The following is a 24084-nucleotide window of genomic DNA, read 5'->3' on the forward strand; positions in this document are numbered from 1 at the left end:
TACACCTTCCCTTCAGGTATTCATACACATTGATAAGGTATCCCTGAGCCTTCAGTCCCAGTTCTCTTAGCCTCTTCTTATGTGAAAGATGCTGCAGTCCTTGAATAATCTTTGTGGCCGGCCCTTCACTGAACTCTCTCCAATAGCTCCCTATTTCCTCTGTGCTGGGCAGCCCAGAACTGGACATAGCTCTCCAGCTGTGACCATACTAGTGCTGAGTAGGGGGGAAATATCACCTCCCCCTACCTGCTAGCAATACTTTGTCCAATGCAACCCAGGATACCATCGTTTGTCCTGGCTGCAAAGGGCACACTGCTGGCTCATGTTTCATTTGTTGTCCACCAGGACCCCCAAGGCATTTTCTACAAAGCTGCTTTCCCCAGCTGTCTATTCTGCAAAGCTGATTAGCCGCCAGCATGTGCTGGTGCATGGGGTTGTTCCTTCCCAGGTAGAGCTTGCACTTCCCTTCACTGCATTTTGCAAGGTCCCTGCCTACCCATTTCTCCAGCCTGTTGAGGTCCCTCTGGATGGCAGCATGACCCTCTGGTGTATCAGCCACTTCTCCAAGTTTTGTGTCATCAGCAAACTTGACGCTGTCCAATCATCCAGATAATGAATGAAGGTGTTGATCGGGGTCAGACCCGATGGTAACCCCTAGGGTATACCGCTAGTTACTGGCCTCCAACTAGACTTCATGCCATGGATCACCACCCTGTGGCCCTGGCTGTTCTACAAGTTTTTGATCTACCTCACTGTCTGCTCATCCAGTTCAACAGCTTCTTTATGAAGATTTTACGGGATATTTACTGAAGTCAAGGTAGACTATATCCAATGTCCTCCTCTCATCTGTCAAGCCATTCATTTCACCACAGACAAACATTTATCAAGTTGATCAAGCATGACTTCCCCTTGTTGAATCCCTGCTGACTATTCCTGACCGTGTTCTTGCTCTTTGTGTGCCTGGAAATGGAACATCAGGAATTGGAAATGGAGTTATCAGTATTGAGCTGGGGTTATGTACAGTGATACTATGTATCTGTTGCTTCATACATCGCACAGTGACAGATGGGGAGATTAGAGATAGTGATCAGTGTGAGGTGTTTTCTCTTTCTTTGTAATATACACATAACGTGATTTTTTATTAGTAGTAGTACAGTAAAAAGAAAATTAAATTGCCACTGAACATGGACATATGATTAAATTCCTTAAATTGTAATGGGGTGGGTCATGTTTGCACAATGTCCCATTAACATTACAATCACTGTTATGAGAATGAATTCATGTTGTTCCATACTGTGCTGTCATTATAACCTTTGTATTTCCACATAACCATACTGGGCTAAACAATAGCAAACCGTGTTAATACTGATTCCATCTCAGTTTAATTCTACTTCATTTGCCCAGTGCCTAGTGCTTACAGTGAAGGACATAAAAAGGTAAAATAGCATAAACATCAGAAGGTGAAAGTCTGACCTTATTTAAGTGAAGGGGAATTTAACCATGGGTGTCTTTGTAATAGAAATTGCTTCTTTTATTTCAGGAAAATGGAGCTATGAAGGGAAAAATCTTAACTGAAATCAAGCTGAAATCTATTATGAATCTGTATTACACCTACTTAGGAATGAATTAATCAGCTAAACTTTGACGTTATTTTTAAAAGAAACTAAAAAAAAAACAACCCTAAACTCTGAACCCACTTTATTTTGATTTTAGTTTCTGAAGTTGTTTATAATTGCAATTAAAATACAGTATGGAACAAAACATAAATATATATATATTAAAAAAACCCCAAAAACATATTAAGATAGGTATATTGGGAAGTCAGGTACACTTTTAACTTGTTAGAACAAATTAGAAGAAAATCAAATTTCAAAGCATTTTAATTTAGGCATATGTTTTCTTACAGAAAAGCTCTTAGTGATGTATTAAAAATTCAGATGACAATATTGACTTTACAAAATAGCATAAAAATAAAATTACATTAATTTCTGAAAAAGTAACAGCTGATATAATGTCTAGCTAGACATGCCACTCATTTTCTGTAGCTGCTTTTTCACATAGCTGGCATGGATAATTTGCTCAGAAAATAAGTTATTAACAAGATATTGTTTAAACAGCTCTTCCCCTGTCTTAGCTACCTTGCCTTGTTCCTCTGTCTCAACTCCTGAGTAATGAAGAAATAAACCATGCGCCTCAGTTATTTCACGTAGGGGCTTTGCATTGCTTTTTTGCTGAGTGTTCACTGAAATATTCAAGAGGACTTACTTGCCTTTTAAAAACAAAATTTATTAAAACTGTGGTATTTCTTTCCCCTATTTATATATCCTATATTGTCAACAGAAAATAATGAAGTTATAGACTGTATTTTTTCCTTCTGACTATATAAGACCATAGTCTACACCTAAAAGTAGCTTCAATTCAAATTAGCATTCTATATTTTAGATCAATTTATAGATGCTCATAAAATGTGTGTATCAATTTTCAATCGAATAAATTTAGGTAGCTACTTAATATTTATTTGACAATCAAATTGTAGGCATTTATTTGTTTGTTTATTTTAACAGGCAGTACTTTGGCATGCAAGACAAATTCTTTTTCATTCCAAGGTTTCAAGATAACAAAATTGGGTTCTGTTTCAACATTAAAATGTCTCATCTTTGCACCAGTTTGTCTTCTATCAGGAAAAAATAGGAAAAGTATTTTAAAATAATTTCTTTCAGAATTTTCAGTAGAATTTTTACAGTTTTGCTTGAAGAAAAAACACCATTAAATTTGAGCTACTTATAATTTTAGTTTTTTACAGGATAACGCCTTTGCATGCAAGGTGCAATATTGAAGGTTCGTACCACAGTACACGGTTTTCAGCGCTGTTCTCTAAGGGGAGTGTTCTGGTCACAGATTCCTCCAGAATACCCTTGCGGAGAAATCTTGTACATTGCTAGGGAAACATGCATAAAATCAAAGCTTGCTGTGGAGAGTGTATCAGTTATGGAAAGTGTACAATGTATAAGTGTGGACAAGTGTGTCTGTGTGTATTGTAGTGAAGATACCTTTCAAATTTTAATTAGTAAATCACTGTTATCTGGAAAATTTTTGAATTCTGAAAGGCTGTAGTTAATGGAAGTATTTGCTTTGTAGGAGGCCTCTGTGCTTCACTAAGTTATTGTGATAGAGAACAGATCTCAATGATCTCATTTTTTTTCAGCAGGAAATGACATTGTGTTTAGTGGAAAGGTCTGGTTTCTTTTTTTTTTTTTTTTTTTTTTTTTTGTCATTAAGTGAATGTGATCTAACAACATTTACCTATCATTTTCTTGAACGTGGAATATGCAAATACCACAATCTTGGAAGGAAGCGGCTTGTTCCGTATGAGCTGTGTTAAATGACAAATGCTGGGAGTTGCACTTCATACCAAACTGAGGATAAGGTGCTTACAGTATGGTTTAAAAAATGAACATGGAATACTTGTATTGTTTACAGGAACAGCTATCATACAGTTACATCCAAATGACGTGAAGTTTTAGCTGTGAAATTACAATAGCTATCTTTCACAGCTCTTCTCTCATTTATGAAATGAACAGATTTATCCTGTGATGGTATTGTAGCACAAGCCTCTTTCTGTTAAGGAACACAGCAACCCACCCAGGCTGTGTGTGTATTCTCTTCCCACTGATGTCAGTCCTACTTTTCAGTTTACTTCATGCATAGCAGGACTTCATGGCTATTTAGAGGCAGAAATAGTAGGAACCGAATGGCTCATTGCTGACATTGAAAACGTACCCAGTAACGAAAGCATACCTGCAAAAAAAGACGTAATGACTAGTAAGATAAAATATCTTGGATATGAAAGTAAATTTGTGTAATTTTGTTCCTCATTTCTACTCCTTCCCCCAGCCTGGATCTTAAAGGAAAAATATTTACAAAATGATCAAGATTTGGGTAAGATCGCTTTGAGAAAAACACAGAAAATCTTTAAATAGTAAACGGTAGAAGGAGACCATTTACTTAAAGTTTGACCATATACTTAGGTAGCATTAAGTAAGTTAAAAAACTTCATGTGGAAGTTTATTCTGTACAAGGTTTATGTCTGTCTAACTAAATGGCATGCTCTGAGTATTTTGATAGTTTGTAATGTGCATTTTGGATCTTAAAGAACAATACTTCTGCTTTTCATTTTTTTTTAAAAAATATTTACCAGGTATTGTTTTGTTTAACTGAAGTTAGTTTGCACTTGAGATTTATTACCTGATCATTGATGTAGTAAAGTGACATGCCATAGTATTAGCTCATAAGACTCTGTTGGAATGTCTATCCAAAAAACTAGGGAATGTGGCATGTAGCTGTAAAAGCTTGACAGGGAAAGACAAAGCACTTGACCAGAATGTATCTTTTTTAAAAAAAACAAGTATTTTTTCTGTACATATCTAAAGGAGGCTTGTGGCAAGTAATGGCAGGATTCTGCTCACCTGATGTTAACTGGCTAGAATTTTGATATCTAATCTTAGAAAATTGTCTATGATCTTTTCATAATCTATGAGGGAAGAGCTACATGCCAGCCAAGAATAATAAATCTCATTCTGAGGAAGATGTCTGTGTTCAGGTGGAAGAAAGCTTACTGACATTCTTTTCTAATAATGGACTATCAGTAGCATAAATGACTAGCTTAAATTAGGAGAATGATTATGATGGCGCAAACTCAATTAAATAAATCAGTCATGAGAGTCTTGTACAGTTTTAAGATATTTCAAGGCATACAGAAATATTACAGCATTCTTTACAGTGGAACTCTTAGTTATGAAAATTAATATATTTGCACCGAAAAATACCTTCTGAAAACTTCTGAATACTTTGGTTTTGTTTAGAATGTTGTATACCACCTTTTCTTCTTATGAATAATTCCACCTATGCATAAATATTTATATAACATATTTTAGCAGTGAGTTATTAAGAAGTTTCTCAGTTTAGTTACACGTATACATATATAATACCAGTGCCTTTTTTCGTTTGTTCAAGAGTTATGATTCATGAATAATTTGAGTAAACTATGTTTACGAACATGATTATGACATTAGAAGTCAGTCTTGGAAATGTTAAAATGTAAGTGAATGAGTTCATTGAAATTTTTTTGCTCTTATCGGCACATGTAAGGATAGTGTCTTCAAAAAATTTGTTCAGGGTCTGGCCCACAATCTATTGGTATACAAATTTCATCTAAATGATCTCACTTACCTCACTGGAACAACTTTCATTGAGATCGTAGCGAAACAAGTTTAACCACGGGGTGGATTTTTCTGATGGGTTGTGAGGGTTACGTCCCATGTTATTCCTTTTGTCTCAAACTTACTGTTTGCTGGGTGTGATATTGTAAAGCATGTATTTGGGCAGCTAGCTTGCAGTTAGTTCTTTGAGCCCTGCTATGCTGTTACTGGTGTTTGAACTAATTAGAACGAATTCAGGTATGTCTGTGTGACTTGCAACCATTCCCGGTCTGCTTGCTGTTGAGGATGAAATCACTTACAAATTCTGGAATATGAATATTTGCTTCTGATATTTTACAAAATGTGATACTCTTGAGCTTTTTGGTATGGGACCTGTATAAAAAGATTGCTAATGTATATAATACCAAGTGGAAGCGAACTGACTGGAAATATGCCTATTAGTATTGAGAGTGAGGCATAGAAATGGGCAGCATTGTGCTACAAATGAAAGGGTACAGAGGTCATCACTGTTGCTGTAGCTTTCCTGTGCACTTCAAAAAAAAAAAAAAAAGTTTGGAAAAAGATGCATACAAAAAGGAAGCTAATTTACCATCTGAACATATTTAGATATAAAGGATGAAAAGTTGAGGTGAAGGTAGACATAAACAATGGGAAAGCCCCAGACACTTGAAAAGCAGTACAACCACTTAGAGAGGCCACCTTCATAAGTATTTTACTTATTGGGAGACTGACTGAAGCACTGTAAAAACCTGCTGGAAGAACAGCAACATACACTCACTTTTAGAGATTGTCAGTTGTGGCCAGCATTGCTTATGAATCTCTGTTGTGTTAATTCCATAGTTATACTGAGATACGGGATTTTTTCTGACCCATCCTAGCTGTCATTTCATTATTCTTTGTTTCCCTGTTTTGAAGATTCAGGGTTTTGAAGAAGTAATGTGTGCGGATTTATTGTTAATCTCACACATATATTTTCCTGAATTAGAAAACAAATTATGCAACGTACAGATGCTTTCTTCTATTTTGTTTTCAGGTGTTCATTTCAAATTCTAGATTTTGCATGTCTTTTATTAATGCAGAACCTTTTCTCTGAAAAAGTAGCACTTTCAGAATTAATGCTCAATGATACAGCACTGTAAATTCATTCATCGTTACAACACACTTCTTATGCAGGTGCTTACTTAGAGGTTGTTCCAAGGCATGTATTTTATTACTGTTTATAAGTCAGAAGAGTTCTTTTCTATGAGTGTAAGTCTGTATTTAATTATTTTCTAAACCAAATTAAAGCAATTTCATCCTGGTATCATGTTGATGGAGATCAGAATTATATATTATTAATATAGTGTTCAACTAATCAATATTTTATTAATATCATAAATAATTTGTATCTTTTATATCATTAATGACATACGACAAATATGCTTTGGGTTGATTGCGAATGTGCTGCTGTGCAAATGTCAGTGTGATAGTTTACATTATTCCATTTTCTATAGTTTTAATTAAGCAATAAAAGAAGACATCTAAAATAATTACATACTGTTTCCTAGTTGAAGAATACAAAGCTAAAGCTTATGCAAATATAGAGAGTAATAGAAAAAGAAAACTGACGCTTTCCTGCTTAGCCTAGAATAGCCTGAAGTACTTCAAAATATTAGCATCAGCAGCATTCAGATTGTATTAACAACTTTTTGTTACAGATAAGCTGATATGTAAAGATTACTTGTAGGTTCCAACATCTAAGAACCAGCATACACCCTGCCTTGGTAACTACTCATTTAACTTACAGCACTGAACTGCATAACACTGCCTATTTTTTGACAGATTTAGGTAAAATAAATCATTGTTTAAAAGAACTTGCTTCCTAAAACAGTAATTAAGTTTCTATAAGCAGCACTTCTGAGTTCTGTCTTTCCTCAGCAGCCTCCAAATATAATCCTGGAGACATATAAATAAAATCCAGATCTTCCTCTTAGAGCTGAAATATGTTGAAGAAAGGGAACACAAGATGAAGCTGCAGCAGTTTATGCACAACCTGGCAGCTATAGCACTCGCTTGGGAAGAAACTCAGGGCTTCTGTTCCCTATCCTTGCTGGTTTTATGTCTGTTGCATAAACAAGGTTTTTCTCCTCCATGCTAAGCCACATCACAGCTGAGCCAGGCGCTTTGTTTTCTTTGCCACTTTTTTTGTCTGCTAAAGTCGGTTCTGCACAGTGCTCTGAATTTCACTGAGAGTGGTCTGTGGCCTTACACAGACCTCCAACAGGCTGGCCTAAGCAAAGCAAACCTGACTAAACTTCACTGCCAAAATGCAGTATTCGGTTTTGGTGTAATACCCTCTTGTCATGATCAAGCATTGTTCTCACCAGTCCTGTACCTGTGTATGTGACCTGTTAACGGAGGTTTTGTGATCATTACTCGTTTGTAACAACATAAACCCCATTGTGTCACAGGAAGTAATAAAAAATTAATCACTGGATGAAATCACAAATTTAATAGTGTCATTTTGATTACAAAATGCTGCAGAAACTCTCCCCAGTCAATTTTTTTCTCACTACTACAAAATTTGAGATCAGAAGTGGTAAGGTGCTTGCTGTTGTCAGTGGTTGGATTGGTAAGCATGCATAGTGGCTGCAAAGCTTACAAATGCTGAAACCATGACAAAGTTGTGCTAGTAACATCAAGATAACACCAATAGAGACTTTATTCCATCTTGCAATTTACAGGACACCTTTTCCTTAATATGTGTCTTAAATAAATTTTATAGGGAAAATTGATTTTAAGAGGATGTAGAACTCTGAAAGAAAGAAAACAATGATCTTTACTTTCAAAATCTTACAGAAGCAAAGAAAGGTATGTTTTGATTATTCCTTTTTGGAATAAGAAGTTTCTCCCAGGTTCTTAGAGCTTGGGAAGCAAATAATTTTCCAAGATACAGAGAAGGTGTCTCTATTCCATAGGTAAATATATTTCCCTATAAGGGCATCTTCAGACAAGGGGGTAACTTGAGAAAGAAATGCACAGAGTGCAGGAGTGAGACCTCTCCTCTTAGCCCTAAAACTTGCAGCACATACCTTACTGTAGTGGTTGGAATTAACAGGAGCTTTTCTGTGTTCCTCCTCTCTCTTTTTCATTCTTATTGGGGCTTTCTTTATGATGTCAGTGCAGTGTGAGAGTTTTGAGTATGAGTGTATACAGATTGGTCACCACCTTGACCCTATTGTCACTGATCAGCAAAATACAGCATTATATACCAAACATCAATGTCTGCATAAAGTGCAACTGAAACAAGCATTTGCCATATCAATGGAGCAGAAAGCAAAATTTCTTAAAAAGGGGCAAAAGTGATCTCAACCCTAGCCAATTGTTTGTATATCTGGTGGATTTTGTACAGGTCTCAGTGCCTTTTTAGTTTGTTCCCAGTCTGCATGGAGCATAAGGTACTTTGAATTTTTTTGTAACCATTTGGAGCTTTATGATTTGGGTAGGTATGGGGAGAATACTTGTCAGGATTCTACCGCAATCCAAAACCAATCCCCGAGTTCCTATCAACTGTGACATAGAAAACAGTTTTTGCTCTTAGATCATTCAGTCATTCAGATCATGGGTTTAGCTTGGATATCTCGCATCCCCAGTTGCTGTCCTAAATTCCAGGCAATGATGTATCTCTCACAGCCTTAATGAAAAAGTCTTCCTGTCAGCAGTACCATACAATAATGTTAATGCAAGTTCTCCTTTCCTAATGTAGAAGTATTTTTTTCCTGCAGTCATTTCGGAGGTCTGTATTAAAAGGAAGTTTTTATCATAACATTAAAAACAACAAGAAGTAAGCGAGATACCTAGAGAATTTATCGGAGGTTATTTGGAAAGCAGAAAGGCAATATTTAAGAGGCAAGTCTATTTTATCGCATTCATTTTGAACTAAGTCTGAGATCTAGATCTAGTCTTACAGACAGTATGCTTTCTATCAGCCTCCCTAGATGCAAAATGAACCAGGTGTAACACTCTTAACTGAACTTATGTCACTAGTATTGGGCAGTCTTTGCATTAGCCCTACATCAAACAAGATGCCCTATAAATTAGAATTTTCCATTTTCCTTACCTTAGGTGTTTTTTTTTTTTGCTCATGATTACTTTCAAGATTTTGCCAGTATCTACGAACAGACTGGGTTTTGTTTTAAAAAAAGTACACAATATGTTTTATTTGTCAGTTCGATGTTTTTATTTGTGGATCCTTCAGCATATACATGGTAAGGCTAGCACTGCTTGCCCTCGTGTGCCCTCTTATATCTCAAATTATTCACTGGTATCATATCATTATTTGTTGAACCATCACATCGTTGTCCCATCTGCCTCTATTCCTTTCTAGTTATAAGCACCTTTCCCCTTAGTCCTCTCCCCTTTCTGTACTCTCCATGGCCCCAGTCAGGTCACTTGCCCTCTGCTAATGCTTCTCCATCTGTAAAATGGGAGTAATCTGAGTTGTTGGGAAGACTAATTTATGAATTAATATTTGTGAAGCACTTGAAAGATGAGAAGCACTAGATAAAGGCTAAGTAGCATAATTATTATTCTCAGAAGTGTCTTCATGAATAGGGAGAAAAAAAAGATGCAGAGTTGCTGCAAACTGATTAATAATCAGTATAGATGGTTCTGGAGATAGCTGAACACAGGCTAGCTGGCTATGCTTGTAAAGAGACAAATTAACATGAATGAATATGTAGTGTTTACATTTCTTACCCACCATTTTAAACAGACAATGTTAATATTACACATTTTCACATCAGTCATGAATCAGAACTTGTAACCATGAAAGAAAATGCAACTCTGTGAAGTTGGGAAGCAAGACCTGTACCTTCTGGCTTCCAAATTCTTCTAGTCTCATTCCATATACATGAGTGTCATTTAAACGTGTTACTTATTACAGATGCAAATGGAACAGAGAGACTAACTGAGAATAAATATTTTAAGGTAATATCCCACAGTCTCAACTTTGTATTGTGATTATAAGACCATCTTCTCCACCCCACCTCCAAAAGGAAGGTAATTTCCTAGTACTATAATTAAGCCGTCTTTCATTCCTTCATATTCAGAAAAAGGGGGAAGTAAGGGTAATGTTCTAAAATGAGTGTGATCACATAATATCTCCTGTCCAGAAAAGCTATAATTATTAACCTGAACCATTATTTTTTTTTAATGTACTGTATGATGTATCTGCCTTCTGTGGCTAGAGAACTCTATTCAGTTTAACCACTGGAGGCCAAATTTTATTACTTAAACAACTGTCTCAAACCATGCCATCTACAAAAGAGATTAAGGATGTCTGTGCTTTGTGAAAATATGTTATCTTCCAACATGTTTCCACAGCAAGACTGTATCAAAGAAACTGTGTTCCAGCATGCTCTGTACAGGTTTTTGGCAGAAAGCTGCAGTGGAGTTTAAGAGGCTATGTCTTTACTCTCTTTGTGGGATGTGATGCCCAAGTTTATGTTGCCAGACCATAGTCTCTGTGCCCCCGAGTGAAGGGGCTGCCTGAGTTAAGGAGGACGGGTTTTTTGCTCTGTTCTCCTCCTGCCCCCTTCAGTTTCCTGCCAGCTAGAACTGAGCATCACATTTCATATCATGATCTATTTCTGTGCCTTCTGAGCTTTTAAAATGTTGGCATTGATAGATCCGATTGTAAATGATGACTACAGGAGGGAACGGTTTATAGGGCAGTTTAGTATATTATTACCTTTTCATTCTTTTATCTCTGCTGATCATCTAAGGGAAATCTTAGGAAACCTGATGATCACAAAGGCCCATGAGACTGATGTTTCTGAAGTGCAGGATAGAATCAAAACCCCAGGCAGATTGGGAAAAACATACAGCTGTTCAGAAGGAAGCAACGGTGTTCTTCAGAATTTTATTATAGGCTATAGCAAACTAATGCAGTAGTAGCCTGCTACCTTTAATAGGAGGGCATTGGAAGGGTTAATGGTATGAGTGGCACAAACAAGAAGAAAACTCTACAGGGTTAGGCTCTGCTAAGCAGTGTGTCACTGTCTGTGTACTAGATTCAGTGTCTGTGTACCAGATTGGAATCTTCATTTTTGTAGGTATCCAAAAATAAGATCTATATGCATTATGCAGTTCAGCTTCTTGACGTCATGAAAGCCACTTAACTTATTAGACACTTGGACAGATTACAGTACTTTCAGGAGTAATGATCTTGCCATTAGGCACATGGAAGGAAGTAAATTACTTACATTCCTGAAAGGCTCCAAAAGTTCTGCTCTGCTCAGAAGACTGGGATGAGGGACTACCTGCCCCTCCTGTCCACTGTCAGCTTGGTGTGGTGTAGCTTGGGTATTCCCACAGCAGAACCTAGCCTGAGTGCTAACCAGTGTGGGCACACATGGAAGGAGAGAGCTGACCCCAAATGAGAGCTTGTCATACTTGACACTGTTCCCATCAGTCTATTCTTTCAGGGTTTGGCATCAAAATAATGTTACAGGTACTTTCTATAGTGTAGCCTAGTCTTCTTCCCTGTTGGCTGTACAGAAGGCAGTCTTCCTATATAGACAAGGGGCCAGTGTCTCTTATATGAGAGAAAACTTCATTCAGACCATGTGGAACAAGAGAGAACTTGGAATTAAAACCTTTCCAGTCATGCTCCTTTACGGCATTTCCAGCTCCTCCTGAACTGGAATGTGATGATAAAAGCAATTTCGTCAGCACTTCATTCCTTTTCCTACATAAGAATTTATTATGTGTATACGGAAAAAATGCAGCTGTTATTTCCCCTCTGTTTTCTCCTTCTATATCTATCCATTCTAACACTGCCAGAAAATGCAGAAGGAAAATACCTTTCTTTCCAAGACTGCCCCCCTCCAAAAAAAACCAAAAAACCCAACCAACCAACCGAACAAAAAAACCCCAACAACAACCCAGCAAGAAAAAAAGGAGGGAGGAACATTAAGAGAGATGGCGCCAATAATCCTTAGAGAAGAAAGACAGGAAATGCTTGCAGTACTAGAATTGTGTAGGAAGAAACAATAAGGAATAAGTAAGTGGAAAGAGAGCAGGTTAAGGTAAGGAACAAGATGTTTCCTATGCCTAGAGAATGAGTACATTAGAATAACTTGAAGAGAAAGAAAAGATATTTTTTTTATTTATTTAAAAAATAGATTGAAAGACGACTCTGAAATGCACAAACTGAAAAAGAGGAGTGGCGTCATGTGAGGAAAAACAGCCAAGGGTAAAATTAAAAATAAACAACAAAACAGAACAAGCAAACAAAAAACCCCAAACAAAATTCCTTTGAAGTTAGAAGACTGAAAAATAGTCAGAGACACACAAGTTAGGATTGCTGGAAAGTTTGGTTTAAATAATGTTTATATTTGTTACTATGTTTTTCTGAGCCTTCCCAGAAACCAAAAATATCTGAACAATTTCAGACAGGGATGTTGTCACCTCCTAAGAACTGATTTTCTCTAGGTATTATAAAAGCCCTGTGGTTCCCCTGAAAAATGGACAGATATGATGGTTTATGGCACCGAAAATGTGGCCCTTAAAGTGTGTTAGATTTATAGCATTAGTCTGAGTAAGTAGCAGAGCAGGCTTCAGCTATAAAAATGCCAGGGAGAATCCCAAGACTAAATTGCAGTTTAGTTTTGTCCCCTTCAAGGGGACAAGCAACCCCTCCTTATTCAGAGAGATGGGAACATGGAGGCTAATGGATAGGTATAAGATATTTATGTGGTTACAAACAGTGTATTGCATCCCTGCACACTACTTTCTGCACTATCCTCTCTCCCCTACCCCTGCATGCTAGGACAAGTGGATGGCAAAAGGGAGTGAGCAGACAGATTTTACTGGGAAATTGTTGCAAATTGCTGCTGAGACAGGTCATACCACAAATCACGCTGTTCCCTTCACCTGAACAAGAAAGATGTGAGGGAGGAATTGTATTTTAGAAAGGATGTCTCTGAGTCATTCTGTCTCCCACAATATTCCTGTGATGCAACTTGCAGGGTGCTTCTGGTTTCGCTGTTATGCGTAAAGGTCTATAGTCCCCAGCAAAAAGGAGACCCCGACCAGAAATTACATGTCACGCTTAGCTACAAAACCATGCGCTTTGTTACAGCCGTGTAACTTGTTTTCAGTTGAACTTTATAGGTGTATTACTGACAGAATTATTCAAGAGATAAACTAACTTCAGATTTGAAATTTCCTCTGTTCTGTAGAGTATATTCTAGCAGCTCTGAGGTTCTCTCACACAGAAAGACATACCAGACTGAACAGAACTTGGATTCCATGTTTTGACAAAACTGCCTTTATAATACATATCTGTAAATAAATAGATTTGTAGGCACATATTATATTCAAATAACTGTCCATTCTGTTTCTTTTGTTATAATTATGTAAAAACATAATTCACTGGGTGCTTGAACATAAACTGTATTCCTCTGTGATACAAAGTATTTTTTTCTCAGATGGTAGTAAAACTGAAGAGACAATCAAAACAGTGGTGCCCTGTTTCCATTTCACATCTTTATACCTTTATTTCCCTCTTTACCAGATCTGAATGCAACCTTCAAAACTTTGTCCTTCCACGTTTCCTTTCACTCACAGGGCTATGTACCTTCTCTACCCATAAGTTCCCTACTCTTGGGAAGAACAATATTCTTTAACATGTTCCAGAAGCGAATTGTGGAGTATTTAGTCACCACCAGCCTTCCCACTGTCATTATGCTTTTGGAACGGTTCCACTCTTATTACAGTGCTCCAAAATTTACATTTCTTTCTTTATGCATTTTGTGGACCTTTACTTAAAGGGTTACCTGTACCTCCTAAATATCTCCAATGTTTTGAGGATGCCTCCAAGGAAGTAAAGACCACTAACACTGAAATGCTTGAGCCTACCACCCTAGTTTAATAAAAGTGTACAACAAAGCTCAAACTGTATATTGCATAACATGCTCAGAAATTTCTTAAGCACTATTTTTACTTATCTTTGGAAGTTTGGCCTAAGTAAAAAGAAGAGTACTGATTATTTTGTTGCTAAACTGGGAGTAAGAACAGTGATCAAGTAAGAGCAAGAGCACTTTGAATGTGTTTGAGCCTCTCGAGCTACCAGAAGAAGTCTGATGAAGTGAGCAGTTGTATACTGAGTGTGGCTAGGATTCACGTGTTTCTTTCCATCTAGATCACATCTTTATCTTACCGTCAAGAACCTGTTGAACAAGTTGCTGAACTAAAGTGGCGGATGTTCAAGATTACACTTTTTATTAGATGCAAACAGGTTTCCTGTGTTGTCTGTACTCACTGTGGCTATAAAATTTGGAAGAAAGCAATCCGTATCAAAAATAACAAGTTGGATGATGTTGCTAGAAGGTTGATCTTTGAAATTTAGTGTGCTATTCATTGATGACAGATTGTATTGCTTTTACACAAGATCTCACTAATTTATAAATCTGCTGTACAGTTCCACTTAAATCAGTGCAGTTATGGTAATGTAAGCCAGTTGAGAATTTGAAGTTGAATCCGCTCAGCTTGTGCTTTTGACGTTAATGAGGATGAGAGCAAAATTTCAGTGCCAAAATGCATGGCAATTGTCAGGTACTACTGAGAGTTACTCGTCTCTGGCTGCCATGGGGAAAATCTGGTTGCCAAAATGCAGAAAATCTAATGGTTGTGAAAGTTCAAATGGTTTTCTTTTTCTTCAGAACATTGTTAATATCATTAATTGGTTTATTATTTATAGGTTTTTCTCAGGAGAGATGAGGGATAAAGATGGATTTACTCAGTCTTTTCTATAAAGTCTTTTATTGTGCTGGATTTGCTGCTATCCTAGAGTACTCTCACACCTGATTGCTAGTTACTGTCTGTCCAGCCAAAATGAAGCAGACAATAGCCTTTTTTGTTAATTACTTTTTAAAAAGGAATTTACTGGGCAAATTGACACTCTCAATATATCATGGTATAGTATATCTTTTTCCTACCAGAAGATCTTTTTCACTGTAGAAAAAGAATATTCTTTATGTTGAAGCTATGGATATAGTAGACACAATTCAATTGTAGTTCATTGAGTTCCTGAGCATCAGCAAAGCTGAGGCAACTGACTGTGGGATTTGGGCCAAGGGAGAAGTTGTGAATGTGTTAGCATGTAGGTGATTCCGTCGCTTTTCTTACTGTCCCTCTATGGCAGGGGTCCTCAAACTACAGCCCGCGGGCCAGATATGGCCCCCAGGGTCCTCAATCTGGCCCCTGATATTTACAGACCCGCCCTGCCGGGGGTTGGGGGGAGAACCAAGCAGCCGCAGATGACTGCCTGCCGCTGCATCCAAGTGCTGGCCCCCTGGTTAAAAAGTTTGAGGACCCCTGCTCTATGGCCTTTTATTCTGTATTGAATTTACATTGATATATGGTGAAGTATCGTGCTGCAGTAGTTCATGTCTCTGAACTGAAGATCTTTATGTGAATGTTATGAAACTTACACTAATATAGGGTTCTGTATTTATTTTGGCATTCAGTCTATTCAAATGATGAATTTGGGAAATACAGCTCTTACGAAAAATGCTATTAATCTGTTAAAATATACTCCAAACCAACAAAATTGTTCTGTTAATGAAGCATGAGTATCTAATGACCTTTGATAGTAAAAATACCATGGCTTATGCAATGACACTGTAAAGGTCTTCTAAATTTTGCTACTAGATTATATTAGTTGGTAGAGGATTTTTTCCTACGGTTATTATTTTGTCTTGCCCATGAAGTAATATTTTTACTTCTCATTGAAGAACAGTCCTGAAACAAAGAATTTTTTCTTGTATATACATTTTAAATCCTGTTGTGATTTCAATATTTTATCATACATGTATATTTTGATTCTTTGCTACAGTCATGGCTTATGGCAGCGAATTCAGCAAGTTAAATATGGTTTGCATTGAGAATTATTCCTTTTTCTTCCCCTGGTGTGTTTTTTTTTAATTATTATTATTATTTACTGGTTTAATGTCTGTCCCCTTTATATAAGAATGATGAGTTGAGAAGGCTGTCTAATTATTTGTATCTATATAAGTGATTATATTGTCTCTTATTGAAGGTATTTTCCTTTTCTGATCCTTGCTCTGAATAACCTCTGTCCATTTATTTAGATGATTGATAGGAACGGAGTTCAACATTTTAAGTTATATTTCAGATTGGGAATAGGACCCAAAACAAGTGGCTTCGCTTGTGTTATTTAGACTGCATCCGGATTTATGAGTTATTCAAATTATTGTTCCACTTGTTAACACTTAATTAACAATGCCAGTTTCTTACCCAATTGTCCAAGTCAACAGTAAGTCCCAGTTGTTTTTGCAACAACATAAATTACCTTGTCACTTCAAATTTCATCCCTTCGTGCTTTAGTCCCCTTTCTGGACCTGGTGTTTTATTTTTCAGACCTTTACTTGTTCTAAGAAACAATTAAAATAATTCAGTTATGTACTATTGACTTCTGACAAACGTTGACTTTTAAACCTTAAAAAGATAAACTGAACATTAAGTGAGAAAGATTACAATTTATATTATAAAAATGGAATTTTTAGTGTAAAACTACTGAAAGATATTTGAAAAGGGGATAGTAATAGGAAAAGTATTCCTAATATGAGGATCTCATGGGTGGTGGAAGAGTAGTTTCAGAGAAGTGTTGAAAATTTCAGGGCTCATGAGAGTTAGGACTTAACTAAACACAACAGCAAGAAAACTGAAATTGGAAGCTTTCAGGAATGGCAAAGAAATTGTCTTAATAAGGTCTTTTTCATATTTAATTTCTTTCTTTGTATTTGAAGTCATAAATAATACAGTGTGTGTCTGTGGATTACCTGTTCCATGAAGGATGTCATGTCAGAACAGATAAGATCATGGGTGTTGGGATGACTTGCTGCCCATTCTGTGATACAAATTTATGGGTAAGGAAAGTAACCTCTTTTTCAGTGAGGGTTGTAGCAGCAAATCACTGTAGTTCTGACAAATGAAACCCATTTATTCAAGGTCAAGAATGTGTTTATGTTTCATACTAATGCATGTGAAAGCCTTCTTATTTGATTATTTTGTTACCATTAGTCCCAGGTGAAATGGGAATCCCTGGGTGATAGGCATTCTATAAATCATAATAAAAGATAACTTACATTCTAAAAAATTTGTTGTCCAAATATAAAATATTGCCAAAGACAATCTTATTATCCAGATTTTCTATATGGAAGAGCTTTTTATTAGTAGGAAGAGAGAGGCACTTTGAGAAGAGGATCATGAAAAATACATAGCCAGCACTGCTAGGATAGAAAAGTTGGTTTCTTCATACTGGCTGTGTAGTGGTAATATGGGGCACTTACATTTATTACCTGTTTCTCAGGCATTACAGTTAGGGTGACTGCAGTTAAGGTAAGAAATCGTTGTATTCTGTTTCTTGCTAAATAAATTGGAGGTGCGAACTCTTCTCATTGCTTCCGAGTGATGTAAGTCACATCATACTGTTTTCTCTGTAATAATAAGAATTCTGATGTGAATGCCTTGAGAGAGTGAATATGTAATCCATTTCTTCCGCTTAAAAATTTCAAAACTGCTTTTTTGACTTCTTAATCTACTAAAATACAATTATACTAATTTACCTGAAAAATGATAAAAACAGATCCAAGGTAAATAAATATGATTAAGAATTTCAATATATGTTTATGATTATCGTTTTAGCATTCATGGAGTAACTTATGACAACTACATCTGAACTAACATTGCCGCTATAAGTTCCAAATATTCTTCTTTAGTTGCTATCAAAATTAAAATGTATCCATTTTATATTGGTGTATCAGACCACCACCACTAGATAGGTTATTCTGTGAACTCCTCTCTTACTCACAAACTGGTATTTCCATAAATCTGAATGGAAAATTGAGTCAATTGGCTAGTTCCATATTTGCATCCAAGAAGCAGGAAAATAACAGATGAGGACAGTCATAAAAGTTGGCATACTTTGGCTGAACTCATTTGACCATATAAGCCTGAATACTTGGTACACAGAAGCTTAGTTTTTGTAATATCCTAGAACCAAAACCAGGTAAAAAATACACCTCATTTTTTTTACCATCTAAATTTAAGCTGTCATCTTTAATAGATTAATTTGTATCAGCATAAGTGAAAAGGCAAATTAGGTCCTTTAAATGCATTCTTTGTGGTTTTTTTCCCCCACTACTGCAAGCATAGAAGAGAACTTGTATTGTGCGTTGCTGCTGATTTTATCTCCGTGTTGAAGAGTCCTTTCTGTACTAATTTGGCATTCTTTCTCTATATTTTATTGAAATTGCCACATACACTTGTTAAATAATTCTAGTCTGTTTGGGTTTTGCTGTTCTTTTCATTTTCTTTCCATGGTGATTGATTGCCATCTGGGGGCTAATATGAGCCCACCATGCTAATTTCACTTATTCCACCCATTAACTGCTATTGTCTCCAGGGTCAGAGACAAATGTATGAATCCACTTTATCTCTCATCTTACAGAACATTGCATATAGTGAGCCATGTATTACGAAACGGCTACATCAGTCTCTAATTACTCAGCTCTACCCTGAGTTGAATGCTGGTGCACCTTGAGAAACAGCATGCAAAAGCACATTTGTTTAAGTCCTTAGACGGTTAACATTGTGCATAACCTCCTCGCAAATCACAGCCTCAGCTGCAGCACATCCATTAGTCTGGAAGAATGAAGATTCCCAAGTGGCCCTGGTGCCTTTCCCAATTCCCTTGCGACCCACCAATCCTCTCAGTGCTTTCTCTGCATGTAGGGAGTGTTCGGAGCTAATCAGGTCAATGATCATCTCACGGCTCAGGGGACATGACAGGAGCCTATCACAGCAGTTACGCGATCTTCCAGACCTGAGCACACTTGCTGAGAATCTCATGTTAAGAAACATTGCTTTGGTGCGTCTTCTCTCACTCCCTAGGAGCCTCTGAGGATTTCAGCTTATCTTTTTCTCTCTCTCTCCTTTAGACAGTGAAGAGTTCAACATCAAGGAAAAAAAGGCATAGCAGTATGCAGCTACCCGGAGGGTGTTGATTGAAACTTTGATTACCCCCAAATCACTGTTGATTTGACTGATGCTCCAGCTTTACCAGAGAAAAGATTTCAATTAAGGTAAGTGCTGCTTTATCTGGCTGACTGCATCATGCCGAATTTCTGCATTGAAAGTTCAAACTGAGTGAACTGACGGGCTGCACTGCAGCAAGGGAGCCGGGCTGCCTGTCAGGAGAGGGCTGGGGGCAGAGGCAAGTGTCCCAGCCTGGAACTCCTTTCTGGAGGGATTCAGGTTTTGAGCAGCTTCTTATGAATGGCTGCAGGTTTTTTTCCGATTCAGTGGTTATCTGAAGCTTAGAGGAAAAAAAAGTAAAAATGTTAGAAATGTGCAGGAGTGTGAGGAGGGAAGGCAAAGTGCACTTTCCCCCTTTGTGCTTAGTACGTTTACTTGAGGAAGCACAGCAGCTGGAAAGCAAAGGTAAAACTTTATTTTGAATAAGGAGTGTTGCTCCTGTGCAAGCAGGAACACACAGACACAAGGCTTCAAAGTCCCATGGCATTTAAACAAGACAGAAAGGGATTTTTGAAATGTGAATCAAGAATATGCATGCAGCTTTCCAGGTTACCATCAGAGTGAGGGCTGTGACTGGTGTGTGTTATGCTTGGAGGCTGGTGGGGTTTGGATAGTTGTTTTTGCAGGATTAGCAGTTCAGGAAGAGGATAAGGGTGAGTGGGGGTGCTAGTTCAATACGAGTGGCCAGAAAATTCAGAAAATTAATTTGGTAGTCGCTTGGGGGGGAGTAGTGTTGGATTGAAGAGGGAGAGGATGTATTTTTCACGGGGTGATAGAAAGTGTGGCATCGAAAGAAATAGACTGGTGCTTCAAGATCTTTATCTGCAAAGAAATGAGAGAGTACATGAGGGAGGCTGTCTTGAAAGATTAAATGATTAATATGAAAAAGTGAGAGATGCTTGCACAGCTTGGAATTAGTTAAATAACCTGGTGTGCCTGTGGCGTATCCATCCTAAAACGCCTAAAGTGAACTGAATTTGATAGTCTGAGTCAAGTTCACATTTAATAGCCATGCTGTCAGGGGACGTAATTAAGGAGCTAGTAAACAGCCCAAACTTTTCAATACTGTAAGGGACCAAGTTAAAGTCTATTGTATTAAACATGGCCATGTTCTTTCTGTTTCCCACAAAAATTAACATAATGTGTTTAAAAATCTGTCATTATAGGGAAAACAGTTCAATGGAAAGTTAACTTATTTCAAATCTTGCTGTCTTAAACAGATATATAACTCCTGGGTAGATTATAAAAGTGTGGCTTAATTGGACAGCTTTTTTCAGCAGATACGGTTTACTGTCATTAAGTATCTGTATTGCTGATTATCATCCAATGCTGGTAATATAATTCATAGCAATATATATTGCATTAAAAGCTCAGCTACCTAATATGGAGATGCATTTTTTTCACCAAAAATACCTACCAAGCCCCTTTCCCACTCCACTCCACCCTTCCTCAAGAAAAAAAAAAAAAAGGCAATTTGGGGAAATGTTGGTTACCTGCAGATTTCTTACTTATTCTGTTAGCTTTTTCAGTGAGAAATACCACATTCTATTTGTTGCAAAAACATAAGCATATGGGAAAATGATGTGAAGTTTTGCAGGAATGTATTAAGACATTAATATTATTAAGACATAATAATATTAAGACATAAAAACAGTTTTACCTATCAGTATATTTACCTTCTTAAAAATTATTTCTGAAAGTCGTGCTTGTTTATATGGTGACTCAATAGGTTCACTGTTTTCTTCTAAAATAGGTTGGTTTTGGAAGTAGTTATAGGCACTGATCCTCATTTTGGTGTAACATATGGCTTGCTACTTTTTTCACGTTACGTTTATATGACATTTACTAAGTTTTGTGTTTCTACCCAGAGATGCAATTTTTGACCAAGGCAGAAATATTTCAATGCACAAATCAGCTTCCATTATACCTGTCTTCACTTTTTTTCTTTCATGAAATGATATCTTGGCATAATTAGTATTCATTAATAGACATTAGACTATTCATTAAAAAAAATCAAAAGACAATAACTTAATGCACCGCATGGAAAAAATTATAGTGTAAACAATTCCTTTGCAGTTGCAGACATTCAAGTTACATACACATAGCAAAACTTCCATTTCAGTCTTTCACAAGGACTGACTACAAACACTACACTATTTGACGTGATGGCTTTGTTCCCCTTTTGTCTCACAAAGCTGTTGCTGTAAGTAAAAAATAAATAAATCACGCTTTCATGGCAGTGTGTCTGTGGGTTTCTAAACAAGTCTTAAAATGCACTTACATCTCTATTATTATTTTACAAGATCAGATGTTCTATCTGCTTCTAAGTGAAGAGCACTTACTTTCCAGTATGCTAGCCTCAGAGATTGTATGATATGACAGTTCACAAAATACAGGGAAATGCTGGGCTTCCTCGTGTTTTGATAAAAATAGACAATAATGCTATAATTATTTTCTGATCTCTTCCATTGGTGGATTATTGGTTTCTTCATACGTGGTGACAGTCCAAAAGTGACTTCAGCAATATGGGAAATACCATTTCTCATTAAACAAATAATTTGGGGTACCTGACTCATTGAAGCTTTTCAGACTTGTTAAACACAGGAACATAGGTTACACAGGAAGGCAGTGGAAGACATGTCAGTATAGCCTAGTTCCTTTTTCTGGACCTTTTTTTTTTTTTTTTTTAACTCTAAGGCCATATCAAATAGTATTACATATGTAGCTGTATGCAAAGTTCAGCTGCATTCCAGATATTTCAAGTTCTTTGAGTTCAGTGTTAATTTTTTTTGCCTCTAGCTACATCTCCTTATTACCGACAGATGAGTATGAATACTATCTGACCCAACTCCACTGAAAATTAGTGTTTGATGATAATGCTTTAATGTTTTAGGAACTTTTTAAAGGAAATTTATTAAATTGAGATTTGAAAAGGGGTAAAGCAAAGGGAGCTGTCATAGCTGACATAAAACCAACCATAGAGCAGCAAGGAACAATCCTGCTAAACCAGTGCTGGACATATATGAAAAAGAAAACCACTGTTGACGACTATATTTAATAATCCAGTTAATGTAAGGTGAAGAGAGATATGATGCCATTTCAAGAGGATAGGGTGAGAGTGAGATAGAATAAACTTCAGGTGTTTGTGAGTTTCCCCAGTTTTCTTTATCAAAGATATATTTGCTTTACCAGAAAGGGAGGCTTCTCAAGGCCTGGGTTATTAACGTGCATTGGAAAACTACCATCAGCTTTCATAGCAAGATCACTGTGTCCCACCAGACTCTTGTCATCCCTCCTGCTGTTATTATCATAGTCTGTTTCCTGGGAATCTATTCTTGCACCTCTGAGTACCACATTCTTTATATAGCTTCTCTTTCTTCCTAATGATTTGTGTTTCTTTTCATTCTGTTCCTCTTAGCATTCTCCCTCTTTCATTCCTTTCCTTTTCTTCATCTACCACAATTTAATGCTTCATCACTTTCATATCCATTCTCTTCCTTCCTTTGATGCTGCAAGGACATCGTCTTTCTCACTTGGGACACCTGTGTAAATTTTTCTTTTTAATTGAAACAGACACACCCCCCCATGAAAACACTCCAGTGCTCACATGAATGGGATGTATGTGCTCCCACACTCTACCGTGTCATTATCCCGTTTTTCTTTACTTTGTTTTTGATTGTACGCTCTTTGCATCAGGGGCTCTGTGTACAGTATCTCAGCGTACCGTAAGTAGCTAGCCCAGTAAGAGCCAGTTCTGTTTCCAGTTTCAGAGTCTATGTGTCTACACTGCAGAAATTGCATGCTCTTAACTGCTTCATGGAAATAAAACTCTGCAAGGTTTAACTCGGGTAACTCAGGATGTCATCGCTCTTGCAAACACAGATCTTCCAGTTAAAAAGAAACATATATTGCAGCATATATTTTTGTATATACGTTGCAAATATGTAAGTTTTCAGCATACTTTCAAAGGCATTGTCATTTTCAAGCCAATGTGAAAAGTTGCAGCTTCTGAATGACTCCTCAGAATCATAACTGGTTGATTTAGAGGCAAAGGTAGTGTTTGCTACTGCTTTTTCCTGTCTTCTGTTTTTATTGCTTTTCTTCAGAGATGCACCATATTGAAGAATGAGTTTCAGACCTTCTCCTCCTTTGTATAAATAGAAACTTTCACTAACGTCCACTTGATTTGCAGAGATTTAACTCATTGAAGGCATTTGGTTTGGCATGTGTCACTGCATGAATATTTGTTGAGGTAATAATTTTGTAGCGAAGTTTTGAAGCTGAAGTGGTGTTCTGAAGGGTAGAAAGCTTTAATCTGCTTTTATGTTGAATCTTCAAGCCTGGTAGTTGCGGGGGCTGAGGCACTACTCTTTCATGTAGATAATTTCTTTATCAACATAAAATGCAAACTGTTCATCGCCATATTTATTACTGGACTTGGTATTTAGCAGAAGTCAAAGACATATGTTTTACAATACTAATATTGCAGTGGATCATTTAAAGAGGCTTCTTTTTCTCCCAGCCAGATGGGAGCTACGGTACTGTATCTTGTGACTTGGTCAGATTACTTTAGGAGCAGCTGTGGTTCAGTCTCTCTCAAATGTATCATTTCAGTATTGATGGGGAAAAGAGCCTTCCTGTAAACATCAGAATTGTTGATGTACACCAGACAGTTCCGGGGCTGCAGGGGCATCTTTCTGCTGCAGATGTGTCAGCTGTCAATATTTTTTAAGGCAATGACTACACTGGTTGACATATG

At 37.0% G+C, this 24084-nt stretch overlaps 1 protein-coding gene across 4 annotated transcripts in view; it reads left to right on the forward strand.

Annotated features, from left to right (window-relative positions):
* The first annotated feature begins 18935 nt into the window (after nt 1-18935).
* The window catches only part of CDH12 (cadherin 12), a 220698-nt gene continuing 215549 nt past the window's right edge, over nt 18936-24084 (forward strand). For 3 of the 4 annotated variants that reach the window (XM_056333476.1, XM_056333478.1, XM_056333480.1), the window contains exons 1-2: nt 18936-19158; nt 19229-19372. The gene's annotated coding sequence lies outside the window, so the exon portion shown is untranslated. Of the gene's footprint in view, nt 19373-24084 lie in introns of all 4 variants that reach the window. The other variant, XM_056333477.1, reaches the window with a different exon arrangement.

Source organism: Falco biarmicus, chromosome 3, assembly GCF_023638135.1.
Source record: "Falco biarmicus isolate bFalBia1 chromosome 3, bFalBia1.pri, whole genome shotgun sequence".
In the NCBI taxonomy this organism is placed as follows: Eukaryota; Metazoa; Chordata; class Aves; order Falconiformes; family Falconidae; genus Falco; species Falco biarmicus.